At 43.2% G+C, this 14,709-nt stretch overlaps 1 protein-coding gene across 1 annotated transcript in view; it reads left to right on the top strand.

The window, feature by feature from the left end:
- The first annotated feature begins 10,561 nt into the window (after positions 1-10,561).
- Positions 10,562-14,709, top strand: part of AK3 (adenylate kinase 3) — a 51,846-nt gene continuing 47,698 nt past the window's right edge. The window contains exon 1 of the mRNA XM_022573634.3: positions 10,562-10,638. The gene's annotated coding sequence lies outside the window, so the exon portion shown is untranslated. The remainder of the gene's footprint in view (positions 10,639-14,709) is intronic.

Genomic DNA, 14,709 nt, shown 5'->3' on the forward strand with positions numbered 1-14,709 from the left:
TCGCATGCGCAGTGCACAGTAGGGTTCGCGCTCCTATGAGAATCTAATGTGGCCGCTGATCTGACAGGAGGCGGAGCTCAGGTGATAATACGATCGATGGGGAGTGGCTGTAAATACAGGTGAAGCTGCGCTCGCTCACCCGCCGCTCACCTCCTGCTGTGCGGCCCGGGTTCCTAACAGGCCACGGACCAGACCAGTCCTTGGTTGGGGACCCCGGTCTAAGAAGGTTGGGACATTGAACTATAAGACAACACCCTGAGTCCCATTTATATTTAGATGATGACTAGGGACAACCATAACTAACACTTTTAAAGATGCTTATAATTCTCAGATACACCCTGATTGTGATATTTAACCTCTGTTTTTGTATAATTGTTAACAGTAAAAACACTGATAAAAGCTGAAAAAGTTTCTGTGCTTGTTTCAGAGCCTTTGGGAGAGGAGCAGGATGGGGGACCTCAGTCTTGTTTCACAATCATAAACTCTCTTCATTGACTGTGAGAGTGAAAGAGAAGTGGATGATCGGCAGGTGATAAACTATCAGAGCAGAATTTTTAAGGCACCAGCTGCCAATCCTTTTTTTGTGTGTTTTTGTTTTCTGGCCACATCACGTGGCATGTGGGATCTTAGTTCCCCAACTAGGGATCAAACCCGTGCCCCCTGCAGCGGAAGCACGGAGTCTTAACCACTGGGCTGCCAGAGAAGTCCCACAAGTTGCCAGTCTTGAAGCCATCATATAATAATTATTAAATATTAGGATTTATAACTATGAAACTTCAAATGTTAATTGACACCTAATACACAAATGTGGCATTGTTACATAAATGACACATTCCTGATTTTCTAGGACTGTCTCAAGTTCCTATATTTTATTCACTATCTCCATCAAATCACACTCATCTCTCAACAAATCACATGTTCCAATATTTGATTCAGAACCATCTATATAACAACTCTTTCACTGTCTTAAAAATGCTTAACGGGCTTCCCTGGTGGTGCAGTGGTTGAGAGTCTGCCTGCCGATGCAGGGGACACGGGTTCGTGCCCCGGTCCGGGAAGATCCCACATGCCGCGGAGTGGCTAGGCCCGTGGGCCATGGCCGCTGAGCCTGCGCGTCCAGAGCCTGTGCTTGGCAACGGGAGAGGCCACAACAGTGAGAGGCCTGCGTACCGCAAAAAAAAAAAAAAAATGCTTAACCATAAAAAGGAGTGTATTGATTCATTAAAAGTTAAAGGGTACCCAAATGTCCATTAACTGATGAATGAATAAACAAAATAGAGTATATCCATGGTGGAATATTATTCAGCCATAAAAAGGAATGAAGCACTAATACATGCTACATCATGGATGAACCTTGAAAACATTATGCCAAGTGAAAGAAGCTATACGCATACACACATACACACACACACATTTTGTATAATTCCATTTAAATTAAGTGTCCAAAACAGGCAAATCTATAGAGGCAGAAAGTACATTAGATGGAGACAAACATAGTCATTAGAAAATCCAGACTCATCTTCTACCATTTTGGCAAACCCACTATGAATAAGCCACCTCTTTCCCAGCAGCATCAGCAAATGTGGAGTAGAGCATTCACTGGCCCTGCTTGGATCACATACTCATTTCTGAACTGACCACGGTTGTCTGGAGGAGTATGGTGCTCTGATTGGCCAAATCTGAGTCACATTCTCATCTCCTTTGTACAAAAAGTAGTATCAGTGTCTCTCAAACTACAAGAATGGAGCAAGAGAGAGGAGTGGTTCCCCTAAGGAAAATTAAAGTTCTGTTATCACAAGAGGTAACAGATGACAGATAGGCAAAAACAATACATGACAACTTCACCAAACCCACACAAAGCCCAAGAGTCTCATTACCTAGAATCTCTTCATGACTTTGTGGAGTTAAAACTTCACAATATGTGGATATTTTCCCAACTCAATTCAATTCCATAAAAATTTATCTAACACCTACTAGAGTGCCAGTGTTGGCCGTGCCAAGAAATGTACAAGGATACAGCATAAAGGTCTAAGAATGTAGAGATGAGAAAGACTCACACCCTGTTTCCAGGATGTTTCACAGCCTAATCTAGTGATTCTTGACTTTATTGTACAAAAAATTCACCTGGGGCTCTTATTAAAAATGCATACTCCTGGGCCACAATCTAAGATTTTCTGATTTCTTAGGTGTGGGATTGGCTCTAGAAATATGTCTTTAAAAATTCCCAGGTGCTCATGCTGCACGGGGTCCAGGAACTACTCTTTGAGATTCTCTGATATGATGGAGAAGAAACACATGCAAAAAGGAAAATACAAGGCATCTGAGAGTAGCTGTACGACCAATATGAATGTCTGGGAGGTACAGAGGAAGTAGTGCCCTTGTTTAGCTTATATCACACATTTTGCACAAGACAGGGTTTTCAATAAAGGAAACTATAGGATTATATCCAGCCTACTGTGAACGTTTCTGATAATGACGAGGCTGGGGATATCTGAGAGATGAGAAGCTAAGAGCTGGCTTCATTCATTACTTGTAACAATCCTGTATATTTGCTCTCCTTTAATCCCACTGAGCATTTTTAGTGATATTGCAAATGAATTTACCCTTCAGAATTTATCCTACCCTTCAGTACTTTCTTAACTGAAAATCTTCATCCTTATATGTTCCTTTCAAATTGTTTCAACGTATAATTTTCACCTTTAAAAATAATTTACTATTATCTACTACTAGGGCTCCATTTAGATTGACTCTTCTGATCATAAGTAAGAAGGCACCTTAACCTCATGAGTAAAAGGTAGGTACCGTCCTTCAATATATTGAAAACCAACTCCGTAGTCTTTTTTATATTAGGAGAGTTTCTGAGACTATAGTTTTATCGCTTTAGGATGTTACAGACCTGTAAAATTAAAAGGAAAAAGGAGACCAATTGTGGTGGTTTAAAAATGTCCACAAATTCTCTGATGCTCCCTTCAATAGGTAGATCCTAATTAACCTTCCTTTTAGTGTGGTTGGACTCAGTGACTCACTGACTCACTTCTAATGAGTAAAATATGGTAGAAGTGACAGTTTGACTTCTAAGACTAGGTCATAAAAGGCACTGCAGCCTTCTGCCTGTTCTTTCTCTTGGATTTCCCACTGTGAGTGAAGCTAGTTGCCATGCCATTAGGTCACTCCAGCAACCCTGTAGACAGACCATGTGACAAGGAACTGAGGCCTCCAGTCAACAACCATGTGAGTGAACCATCCTGAAAGAGGAACATCCAGGCTCAGTAAACCCTTCAGATGACTGCAGCCCCAGCCAATATCTTGACTACTGCCTTGTGACAGATACTGACCCAGAGTCACCCAGCTACACGGCTCTCAGATTCCTAACACTCAGAAACCATATGAGATAATAAAGTTTGAACCTGCAACGTTTTGGAATAATTTGTTATGCAGTAATAGATAGCTAATACACTGACAGAAAAAGATGCCACCCTTTTATTTTAAAGTAAGGGACATTAAAAAAAAAACTACCATCTGTTATAACCATCATTTTATAAAATACATGATTAAAATCTTTTAACGTTTTAATGTGCACAATTTTAACATACCAGAGAAAGAACCCTCATGTACTTATCTACCTAATTCAACAATTATTAATTCACAACCAATCTTATTTCATCTAGACCCACATCTATCCATCCATATCCACCTTAAATTATTTCAAAGGAAATTCCAGACAACATAACGTTTCATCTGTAAATATTTCTAAAAGATCCATATTTCTGAAAGATAAATACCCCCTTTTAAACATAACCAGAGCTTCCCTGGTGGCACAGTGGTTAAGAATCTGCCTGCCAAAGCAGGGGACATGCGTTCGAGCCCTGGTCCGGGAAGATCCCACATGCCATGGAGCAACTAAGCCCGTGTGCCACAACTACTGAACCTGTGCTCTAGAGCCCATGAACCACAACTACGGAAGCCCGCGTGCCTAGAGCCCGTGCTCCACAACAACAGAAGCCATTGCAATGAGAAGCCCACACATTGCAACGAAGAGCAGCCCCCGTTCGCCACAACTAGAGAAAGTCTGCACACAGCAACAAAGACCCAACTCAGGCAAAAATAAAATAAATAAATAAATCTATTTTTAAAAACCATAAACAAATACCTTTACAACACCTAAAAGGATAATTTCTTAATATTGTCAAATATCCAGTCACTATTCAAAGGTTTTAAAATTTTTTTAGTTTGTTTGAATCAGGATCAATTGCTGGATTTGTTTCATAGGTCTCTTTTAATTTAATGGCTCCTCATTTCTCTCTCTCTCTCTCCCCTCTTCCTTGCAATTTCTTTGCTGAAGGAACTACTTTGATTGTCTTTTATGTAGAGTTTCCCACAACCTGGATTTTGTCGATTGCAGCCCTAAGATGTCAGTTGACATGTTCCTCTGTTCACAGTATATATAATTGTATATAAATTGATTTTTTTGATCTCAAGTGGGTTTCCTCGGGCTCAGTTTTCTCACTATTGACATTTTGGACCAAATATTTCTTCATTGTGGGTAGCTGTCTTATGTGGTGTAGAATGTTTAGCAGCAATCTTGGCCTCTAACCACTGGACACCAATAGCACTCTCTCTCCCAATTGTGACAACCAAAAACAATCTCCAGATGTTGTTAAATATCTCCTAGGAGTAACTGGTATTGGACGACTCAGAAGATTCAGGTTCAAATTTGGAGGGGGCTACGGAACAGGAGGCATACTTTACAGGTAGGATGTGCACTTCTGTCATAAGGCATGTAACGTCTAGATGTCTCTTCTTTTTACCTGTTGGCAGCCATTGATGAGCACTGCCTACTTCCATTAATTCATTAGAGGTTGCAAAATAGTAACATTCAAATTCAATTATTTATTTTTCATTTATTATCTCAAATATTTCCATAAAGAGAAACTTACTCTCAACCACTATTCGGTTACCTGAGGTGCAGTTCATAGAGGAAAGGTAAGATGTTTGTTTGTTCCTTTTCATTTATCTACCAATTTTCAAAATAATGAGCTCTTCAAAGGAGTCCACTGGGGATTTGGGGGTGTGTGAGCCTTTATGAGCTCATTAAGTTAAACATATTTGATGTGTTTCAATCCATTGCAGTTAATATTCTTAATAATGTTCAAATCATCCCCTCTCTCCAAGATGTGACTCTTGAACTTGGTTGCTGAGGATTTTTGCATTATTCAAGTGTATCCTGATAACTTCCTTGCTTTCTTGGATGAGATGATGTTCCAGCCTCAACTTGTATATTTTCTGTCTCTAATCTGGAATCAACCATTTCCCCAAGAAACTCTGACTTCTTTTAGTGGGAATCAGAGACCATAATCTGGGCACTCTTTGCTACTTTGTCCTTGTTTCTAGGCTTTTTCAGTAGGCAAAGCAGAGAAACACCTTTTCTTTTTTAAGATAAAATATACTGTGAATTCATAGTGGCACTTCCCATTCAAATTCAGGATTCAAGGTATTTAAGTTAACTTCATTGTTCTTACATTTGTATCTCTTTGCTCCCATTGCAATAAAAACTTGGTTCCCAAGGACCTCAACATAATTGCTCATTTGCTTTATCCCACAAAACACAAAACTAGTCTCAGAACAATACTAACACCAACAATACAGTTACAGAAAAGAGTTTACAATATTTTTTTGTCCCCAGAGTATACTCCAGGAGGGATGTATAGTGAATTTACTGTGTTTTAAAAGTCTTGAATAGTTCTGCTCTGTGTAGTTGTGCCATCTACTCAATATAGACTTAGGCTTATTTGTTTCATTTTGCTTCCAATTTTTAGGGATTAAGAAAATTTTTTTAACCTTGTTTCACAATTATATAAAATTTACAAAATATTGTATGTATAGAAAAATGTAGCTGCTACCTCCATCCTTTCTATCCTGTCCCTTCCCTCCCCCCTATAAAAGACTGATTTTTTAAAAGTTTTTAGTTAATCCTTATTTTGTAAAATATAATTTTATTCCCTCTCCCTTCAGCTTTCTTAGATAAGCAGTACCGTATCACACGGAATTTTCTTCATGTCGGTTTTCAACTGACAAATATATGTTAGAAATCACTCCACAGCAATACATAGAGTTATTTCTCATTTCTCTTTACAACTTCCTTTGTGTGGATGGGCCATTTTATTAAACAATCCACAACAGTTTCCAGGGTTTTGTTATTGCAACACTGCAGCAATTAATAGCTCATTTGCACTGTTCCTCAATGTCATTATTTCCAGACCATTCTCTTTCCCAGTCCCTCACCTCTGGACCATTCTTCAGTCTAATAATCAGGAGGACTGTGAATTTGATATGCACTAGTCTCTACTCACTTCCCCTGCCCGCTCCTCCCCACTGCCACCTTCCCAAGCTGGTAGCTGCAGGATTGGAAGCCCTTCCATAGTAAAACCCATAAAAGACACTGTTGCTGTGACAATCCTCTAAGAGATCAAAACCACACAGAGTAGAAGAGCTAGTAGTTAGGTCTGGGACTAGAATAATAAAAAAAGGACAAATCCCTGAATTTTGCCTTCGGGGAGAAGTACTGGAACAATGGGCTTATTGCATAATTCCAGCCCACTGATTTTGGGGATCAAAGCTGTCTAAAACCAGAGAAGGGAAACCAGCTGTAGGGAATTCCAAGAAACATCAACATGTGTGTACTTCTTGGAGGGAGAGCTCCAGTGAGTTCTGGGTACATTTAGTAACTTCTGTATTTACGTATGTTTGGTGTGTAAAGGCAAGTGCTCACCACAAAGATATTCATTCAGAAGTAGATATAGTGAGTCTTTATTTTTTAGTTAAAAAAATGTTTCCTACTTTTTTCCTGATTTATAAAATACTATACATTATCAAAAAAAACTGGAAAACATGAAAAAATATACATAAGTAGAGATTAAATCATATGTGACAGGTACTCATACAATAAAATCTTTCCACATTCAAGAGACAACAGCATGCCTATTAATGGTCATGTTTTATGTAACAAAATTATGGCACAAAATTATTTGTGTCCTTAAACACAGGATTCATAATTTTCAAGTTTTAACTCTCTCCTTTCTGCTAGAATTAAATAATTTATTGTAATTCCTTAATTAATAAACCCGATGACTACTTCATGGCTGACTAAACTGTCAAAGAAGTTTCCCAGTTTGGCTGTTTTCAATGGCCCATAAGAAATACTTATAGTCATTTCAAACTCAACATATCTAAAACCTGAACTCTTCCAGTCAAATCTGAGGTTTTTTTCCAGTCATGGAAAAAAACTTCTTTTTTATTCCTTTTTTTTTTTTTAGTTTATTTATTTATTTATTTTTGGCTCCGTTGGGTCTTTGTTGCTGCACGCGGGCTTTCTCTAGTTGCAGTGAGCAGGGGCTACTCTTCGTTGCCGTGCATGGGCTTCTCATTGCAATAGCTTCTCTTGTTACGGAGCATGGGCTCTAGGTGCACAGGCTTCAGTAGTTGTGGCACGTGGGCTCAGTAGTTGTGGCTCGCGGGCTCTAGAGTGCAGGCTCAATAGTTGTGGTGCACGGGCTTAGTTGTTCCTCAGCGTGTGGGATCTTCCCAGATCAGAGCTTGAACCCCTGTCCCCTGCATTGGCAGGCGGATTTTTAACCACTGTGCCACCAGGGAAGTCCCATCCTTTTTCTTTTTAAGAGATGAAGTAATGTTATTTTTCTGGTTCACCAGACTTACAGCATCAATGAACCCCTGTCCCCTGCATTGGCAGGCGGATTTTTAACCACTGTGCCACCAGGGAAGTCCCATCCTTTTTCTTTTTAAGAGATGAAGTAATGTTATTTTTCTGGTTCACCAGACTTACAGCATCAATGCCTCTCTCTTTTCTTCCCTACATATTCACAAAGATAGAAATTCTCCCTTTATCTCATCACAAGAAGAAAAAGATTTCCTTTATTCTTTTCTTCTTTTTTAAATTGTATCTTTGAAGATGGGTGTTAGCCAAACATATTTTAGTTATAATTTCACAACATATGTAAATAAAACTATCATGCTGTACACCTTAAACTTGTACAGTGATGTGTGTCAATTATTTCTCAATAAAACTGGGGGAAAAAAAGAACTCTCCTTTAAATTGTCTAGAATTCTATCTTGACACCACACTAGGCCTCATCAACGGGAAACATGTTAGTAAGAGGATTCAAGTTAATGTCCATCCAGCTGCCTCCATTATTCCCCCAACACATCCTTATGTTTCATCGGTCCTTTTTCTGAACTGTGTGATAGCTCCTCGTTGTTTATTGACTAAAATCTAAACTATTTGACCTAATGTCATTCATTTTAAAACTATTCACTCTGTGCCAGGCATTGTGCTAGGTGGAAAGGATACAAGGATGCATTTAACAGACAAGATTCCCTGCCCCCTGGTGCTGCATCTAGTGGGGGAGACAGACAGTAAACTGCATGACAAGATAAGCATGCAACTTGTGATGGATGCTCTGAAGGAAATGACCAGGGTGCCCAAGAATCACAGGGAGGGTCTACTGATTGGGGGCAGGGGGTTGCTGAAAGAGGAAGTGGGGAGACCAACAAAGAGGCTCCTCCCATGGTCTGGGCAGCAGATGACAATGGTTTGGATTATTGTGGTGGCAGTGGAGAGAGAGGGAAGTGGTCATAGTAGAGATTAAGAAGTAGAAATGATAGGACTTGCTAACAGATTTGATATGAAAGGGAAGGTCTGAATCAAAGATCATGTCTAGCTCTCTGGTTTAAACAATTTGGCAGATGGTGGTACCAGTTCTGAGATGAGGAATATGAAAGAAGAGTGGATTTGGGGATTAAAATAAGGAGTTCCATGTTGCAGCTACTCAACCATCTAAGAAGATGGAGGAACCAGCCCTAGGATCACAATAGTAACAGCCACCGGGCAACAGGCTCCTGTGACCCCATCCCTTAAACCCAGCTCTCCCAGACAGAACCCAATCCTCTGGGCAACCAGTTGCTGATCCTTATCCCAGCTGGGGACCCAGCCCAGGGCAGCTTTGACAGATGGTGAGTTTCTCTTCTACAGCCTCCAGGGCAGGAAGAATCTGGTCAAAGTTCTTCCCCTGCAGCACCTGCTCCTAACCCTCCCCTGGCTTAAGGGAAGGAGATTTCTCCAAAGGCTCCCACATCCAGCAGGGCCACCCTCTCTAGACTGCTGTGCAATAGAAGGGGAGCTCCTCCCTCCCAACCTTACAAGGGCAGGATCCCTTCCAGGAGGAAGCATTGCTCTCCACAATTCCCTGTTGATCAGGAGGAAGGTTATCTTCCTCTCTCTGATCTGGAGGATGTGCTCTCCCTGCTATGAGCAGAGAGAGCCAACGTCAGCCCCTCACTGGTCCACGGCCGTCCTGAGGCTGAGTCCTGGCATCGCTGGCCAGTGTGGATAGGGCCTCTGGCTGGCTGGCCTCCTGCTCTCCTCCAGACAGCCCTCCCTGGACAACATGAGCCAGATCTGCCTCCCTTGATGCATCACGTGTTGTGTTGTGCGGCCCCTGGAACCTGCCCCCAGCTGCTTACTCTCAACTCAGCCACCAGGGCAAGGCCCTGGACTTCCTGGAGAGAAAGATTACTGGTAGTGCTGCTGCGTTTACCACTCAGGCTGCCCAGAGTCTGTAAAACATGTTCCCTGACACCCAGGGCTCACTCTGGCCAGAGACCATCAGTGCTGTCCACAGCTGGGGCAGACATGGCTCTCCTGCTTCCAGGGGACAGCTCCCTTGGGCCCAGACATGACCTTCCTCCCGGTTTGGGGGAGGGGACACTGGACAAAGACAAGAACATCTGCCACCTGACACACTCCTTCTTGGTGGTCTCCAACCTCCCGGCCACTGGCCCCATCCAAAGGTGGCTGTGGGCCTACCCCTCATCATGAGGACAACCAAACCCACCTGGGGGATCTGGGCGGATGCTCCCGCCTGCTGCTGTGACCAGGAGCCGGCCAGGAAGTCCCAACTTGCTTAGCTCCCCACCTAATGAGTTTTGAACTTGACAGTTCAAGGAGTAAAAAAAAAGAGAAAGGGAAACTGTATCTTCTGTCATTCCTTTTAAGCACTTCCATCTAGTTTATGCTGGGTCACTCAGAACTTGAAAGTTCTTCCCACCGTTTCGAAATTACTGTGATGCCTTTAAACTGTGCCTTTCCAATAGGACTGAGACTGCGCTGAGGGCAGGGGTTTTGCTTCTCCGTCTTTGCGTCTATCATTGTGTCTACTGCTACCCGCCCCCCCCCCCCCGCCCCGCTTTGCAGAGCGCTGGGAAGCCCCTCCCCAGCCATCCTCCCTGCGGAGGGACTCGGGCAGAAGCCCCTACCCCGCCCCCCTCCCTGACGAGGGCTTCCGGTGGAAAGCTCCGTGCTGGGAGGAAAACAGCTCAGCCTCTAGCTCTGGCCTTGCCTGATAGTCTTCCCAGGGCCCCACACCAGCCCTATCACTTCTGTGCACGTGGATGCCCCTGGGGGTTGAGAGGGGAGGCTGGAAAGGGGAGCAAGAGTGGGCTATGGGGCCCCTGGCTTCTAGACTGTGAGGCTCACTTCCAACACCTCGGGAGAATCAAGTATTCAGGCCAGGAGGAAGACTCAGGCTTTCAGACGTTGCATTGCAAGGGAAACGACTTTAAAAGGTTAGTCACATAGGCATTTGACAGTCTGTAAAGGAAACGTGGATGACTAACAGAATTACAGGATGGCTCCACCCTCTTACTGAAATGGCTTATTCTTTTGAATGCTTTGGGTAATTTCACAACACTTAGCGCTCGCTGGGAGCAGCTTTCCATCAGGAGGATGGAATAGGGGTAATTAGAATATCCTTCCCTTCTCTTTCATTACCTGCTCAGCTTTCTGTGACCAGCCTCTTTCCACTTGTTTTTCTTGTCTAAGTCTTCATGCCTTCAGAAAGCAATTTATTCAGGCAAGTGGGACAATGGTAGACAAACTGGGTAGGAAAAAATAAATTAAATTACTCAGCAGTCTAGTCTTGAATTCCTGTAAAACAAAATTTCCCATCTTCCTCCACCCCGCCCCCCCCCGGCGTAAAAGCATATATGTCGTCACAGCGCCATCTGCTGGTATCTGGAATCGCAGTAGCCGAATATTCGCTTTTTATTTGTGTTGCCTTGACCAGTGCTGCCCATTTCACTCATTCATTCGCAACACATTCATTGTGTGCCTACTTTGTGCCAGGCACTATGCTAGATGCTAGAAGTACAAGAAAGCATGGCCGCTGTTTTGTCTAGTGTCAGGATCCTGGCATAAGTCAGAATCTTCTCAGGAAATTTCTAAATGCAGACTCCTGGGCTCTACCCTATGAAGATTTTGAGTTGGTGGGACCAAGATAGGTCCCAGGAACCTGAATTTTCAACAAACTTCCCAGGTGATTCTGAAGCAGGGGGTCCACGAATTATATTCTGAGAGAAACTAATGATGGAGAAGCAGACAGTGGAATCTAATATTGAAATGTAGCCTGGTAAATGCCACATACTATGGCAGGGTCTACTGGAGGCACAGAGAAAAGATGTCTAATCAGCAAAGGGATGAGATTGGAGAAGCCTTCCCAAAAGGTAAGACTCTAGATACATAGGAGTTGATGAGGTGAAGAAGGGGAGCAGAGGATCCAGGCAGAGGGTGCAGCATATGCAAAGGCAAAACGTCATGAAACTTCATGGGACTTCAGGTAGTGTGGGAAGCTGGTTTGAAGTGTGGCAGAGTGTCAGAAAATAAAAGGCCTGGAATACTAGGCTAACTTTATACTAAAAGCTCCAGGGAATACAGAAACTTTTTTTTTTTTTTTTTCGGTACACGGGCCTGTCACTGTCATGGCCTCCCCCGTTGCGGAGCATAGGCTCCGGACACGCAGGCTCAGCGGCCGTGGCTCACGGGCCCAGCCGCTCCACGGCATGTTGGACCTTCCCGGACCGGGGCACGAACCCATGTCGCCTGCATCGGCAGGCAGACTCTCAACCGCTGTGCCACCAGGGAAGCCCTACAGAAACTTTTTAAGCAGGAGAATGACCTAGCCAGATCTGCATTTTGCAAAAATCCCTCTGGCAGCAAACTCAGGGTGCAGGACTAAAAGCAGGGCATCCCTTGGGAAAGAAGTGGCAGGACTGTGAGTGGAAGCAATGGCAGAGGAGGAAGAGGAGGGAGCAGATCGGGAGGAGTTAAGAAGGTACAGACAGTAGAACCTAATGGCTGACACACGGGGCAGGCAGCAGGTGAGATGGGTCCAAGGATGACACTAAGGGTTCTGGTCTGGGTGACCAGATGTCATTTCCCAAGACAAGACACACAAAAGGAGGGACAGGGTTGGGGAGGGGCAGGGAAGAGTAGGAGAGACACAAAAGGGAGAGAGGAAATGGACAGTGTCCCTTTCTAATATAATTGTCACTGCCCTCCTCCGCCGTTTACTGTGTGATCTTAATTCTTCCTTAACCCCACTATGCCTTGGTTGTTTCATCTGTAAAATACAGATCGTATTAGTATCTACCTCATAGGGTTGTTGTGAGGATTAAATGAGTTAATACATGCAAGGTACTTAACAAAAGTGCCCAACACTTAATAAGACTCAGTAGATGTTAGCTATCATTTTATTACTTTTTATATATTATTCATAATAATGTTTATTGCCAGATTACTAATTGTGCTAACATTGGGTCATTGCTCCCAATGCTTCATTCCCTCCATGTTTTAGGATTTTACATCCACGTCCTTTGCTAAAGGACTTTGCACTAGGCTAGAGTACATCCCCCCGTTTGGCATCCATGACTTGCTCTGGCCAGTGCAATATTAGTGACACTGTGACACAAGCAGAGGCTTTAAAGGTGCTTGTGAGGTTTGGCTTGCTCTTTTGTGCTTATGTCATTCACCAACCATGACCTTGTTAGCCACTGGGCCTGGAATGATGAAGACCAGGGAGCAGCCTCAACCCAGAGGGGGCCAAGCCAACCTGTAGACTTGTGAGCAAGAAAACAAATGTTTCTGGTTGTGTGTCACTAAGATATGAGTGTTGTTGTTACAGAGCATTATGGTAACAATTGTGAACTAATACACTGATGTGGGAAAACATTCTCTGGCCAAACTTTTACACCGTTTCAGAGACTTTTGTGTCTCTACACTAGGTTCCTCGCAAGCAGAGGCTGCCTAGGCATCCTAGATCTCTGACAATATACCAGGCCTTTTCAGCCTTTGTCAAGAGTAATCATTTTAGAGGCTTCCCAAGTGGTAGCAACTGAGGGGTTACTTCGGGTGTTTTCATGTCCACAGAAGAGAGGCACTGAGCTGGAAAATTGGCAGGTGCCCAACCCACTTCTGCTTATACCCTTCCTTCCGCTTGACCAAGCTCAACTCATGGCCCTGACCACAGAATAACCCAACAAAGCTAAATTTAACTGTATGTTTGAAACCTAGGGGTGAGCTCAACTTGACCTCCAACTCTCCTAAGAGCAGCACTATGCCCAAAGCCATTCTCTGCATAGGTTGGCTACTAGAGTGGGTCTTCTTTCCCTTTGTCAGGAGCTTTTGTATTTGACAATCCATTTGCCCACATGCCATGCAGCAACTAAGCCTGTGCACCACAACTACTGAGCCTGCGCTCTAGAGCCTGCGAGCCACAATTACTGGGCCCACGTGCCACAACTACTGAAGCCTGTGTGCCTAGAGCCTGTGCTCCACAACAAGAGAAGCCACCACAATGAGAAGCCCGCACACCACAACGAAGAGTAGCCCCTGCTCACCACGACTATAGAAAGCCCGCACAGATCAACGAAGACCCGACACAGCCAAGAATAAATTAATTAAAAAAAAAAGAATAAAAAAATAAAACTCCATTTCTCAGCTGTATTTGACAATCCTCCTTTACTCTAGACAGCAGAGTGGGAAAGGCACTGGGTCAGGAGTTGAAAGACTAGCTCTGCCTGTCTGACATTGAATATTCACTTAAAATGGCTGACTCTCAGTTTTCCATCTGTAAAATGGGCATAATAGAACCAGCCTCTAATTATCACCTAGTTATAAGGACCAAATGAGAAAGTGCTCACAAAACTGTAAAATGAAATATAAGTGATAAGTCCTATCACTAGGAACTTCATTACTGGGGGGTTGGAGCAGGAGGAATAATTCAGGAATGGCGCCTCCTTCTGTGTGTCTCAGGAACTGCAACACATGACTGAGGGGCAGCCTTCATCCAGAGTGGGGATTTGGAGCCTCAGGCATTACAGGTTTCCCCATCTCAGGTTCCCATCATCAGATGCTTTACAACTTTCCTCCTGGTTTCTTTGTCACCACTCTCCCATCCCTCAATTTGGCTTAGTCTGGGCACAGGATCTTCAGAGCAGCTTAGAATTCTCCGCCACCATATCCAAACCCCAATCTCACTGTGCCCTGAGGCATCACAGTTCTGCTGCTTAGACTAACTTGAAGAACTAACTTTTAAAAAGTTATTTTTTAATAAATCTGTTTTATAATAAATATATTTTAGGGGATAGTATCTTAATGTGCTATCTTAAAAGACGTTTGTTTTTAATAGCAATCTTTAAAACCTTGAGTCAAAAATGGGGGTGGTAGGGAATAAAGAGAAAGAGACTTACAATTTCAAACCACAAGCTTTGCCTAAAGAGATAATTTGGAGACAAAGCCTTTGTTTACATAATGATAAAACGTGCCCACATCACTAAGATCCTAAGTAAGAGCCCCACCAC

Source organism: Delphinapterus leucas, chromosome 6 (assembly GCF_059928025.1).
Source record: "Delphinapterus leucas isolate spDelLeu-1000000601 "Yukka" chromosome 6, BTC_Dleu_Yukka2, whole genome shotgun sequence".
NCBI lineage: Eukaryota > Metazoa > Chordata > Mammalia > Artiodactyla > Monodontidae > Delphinapterus > Delphinapterus leucas.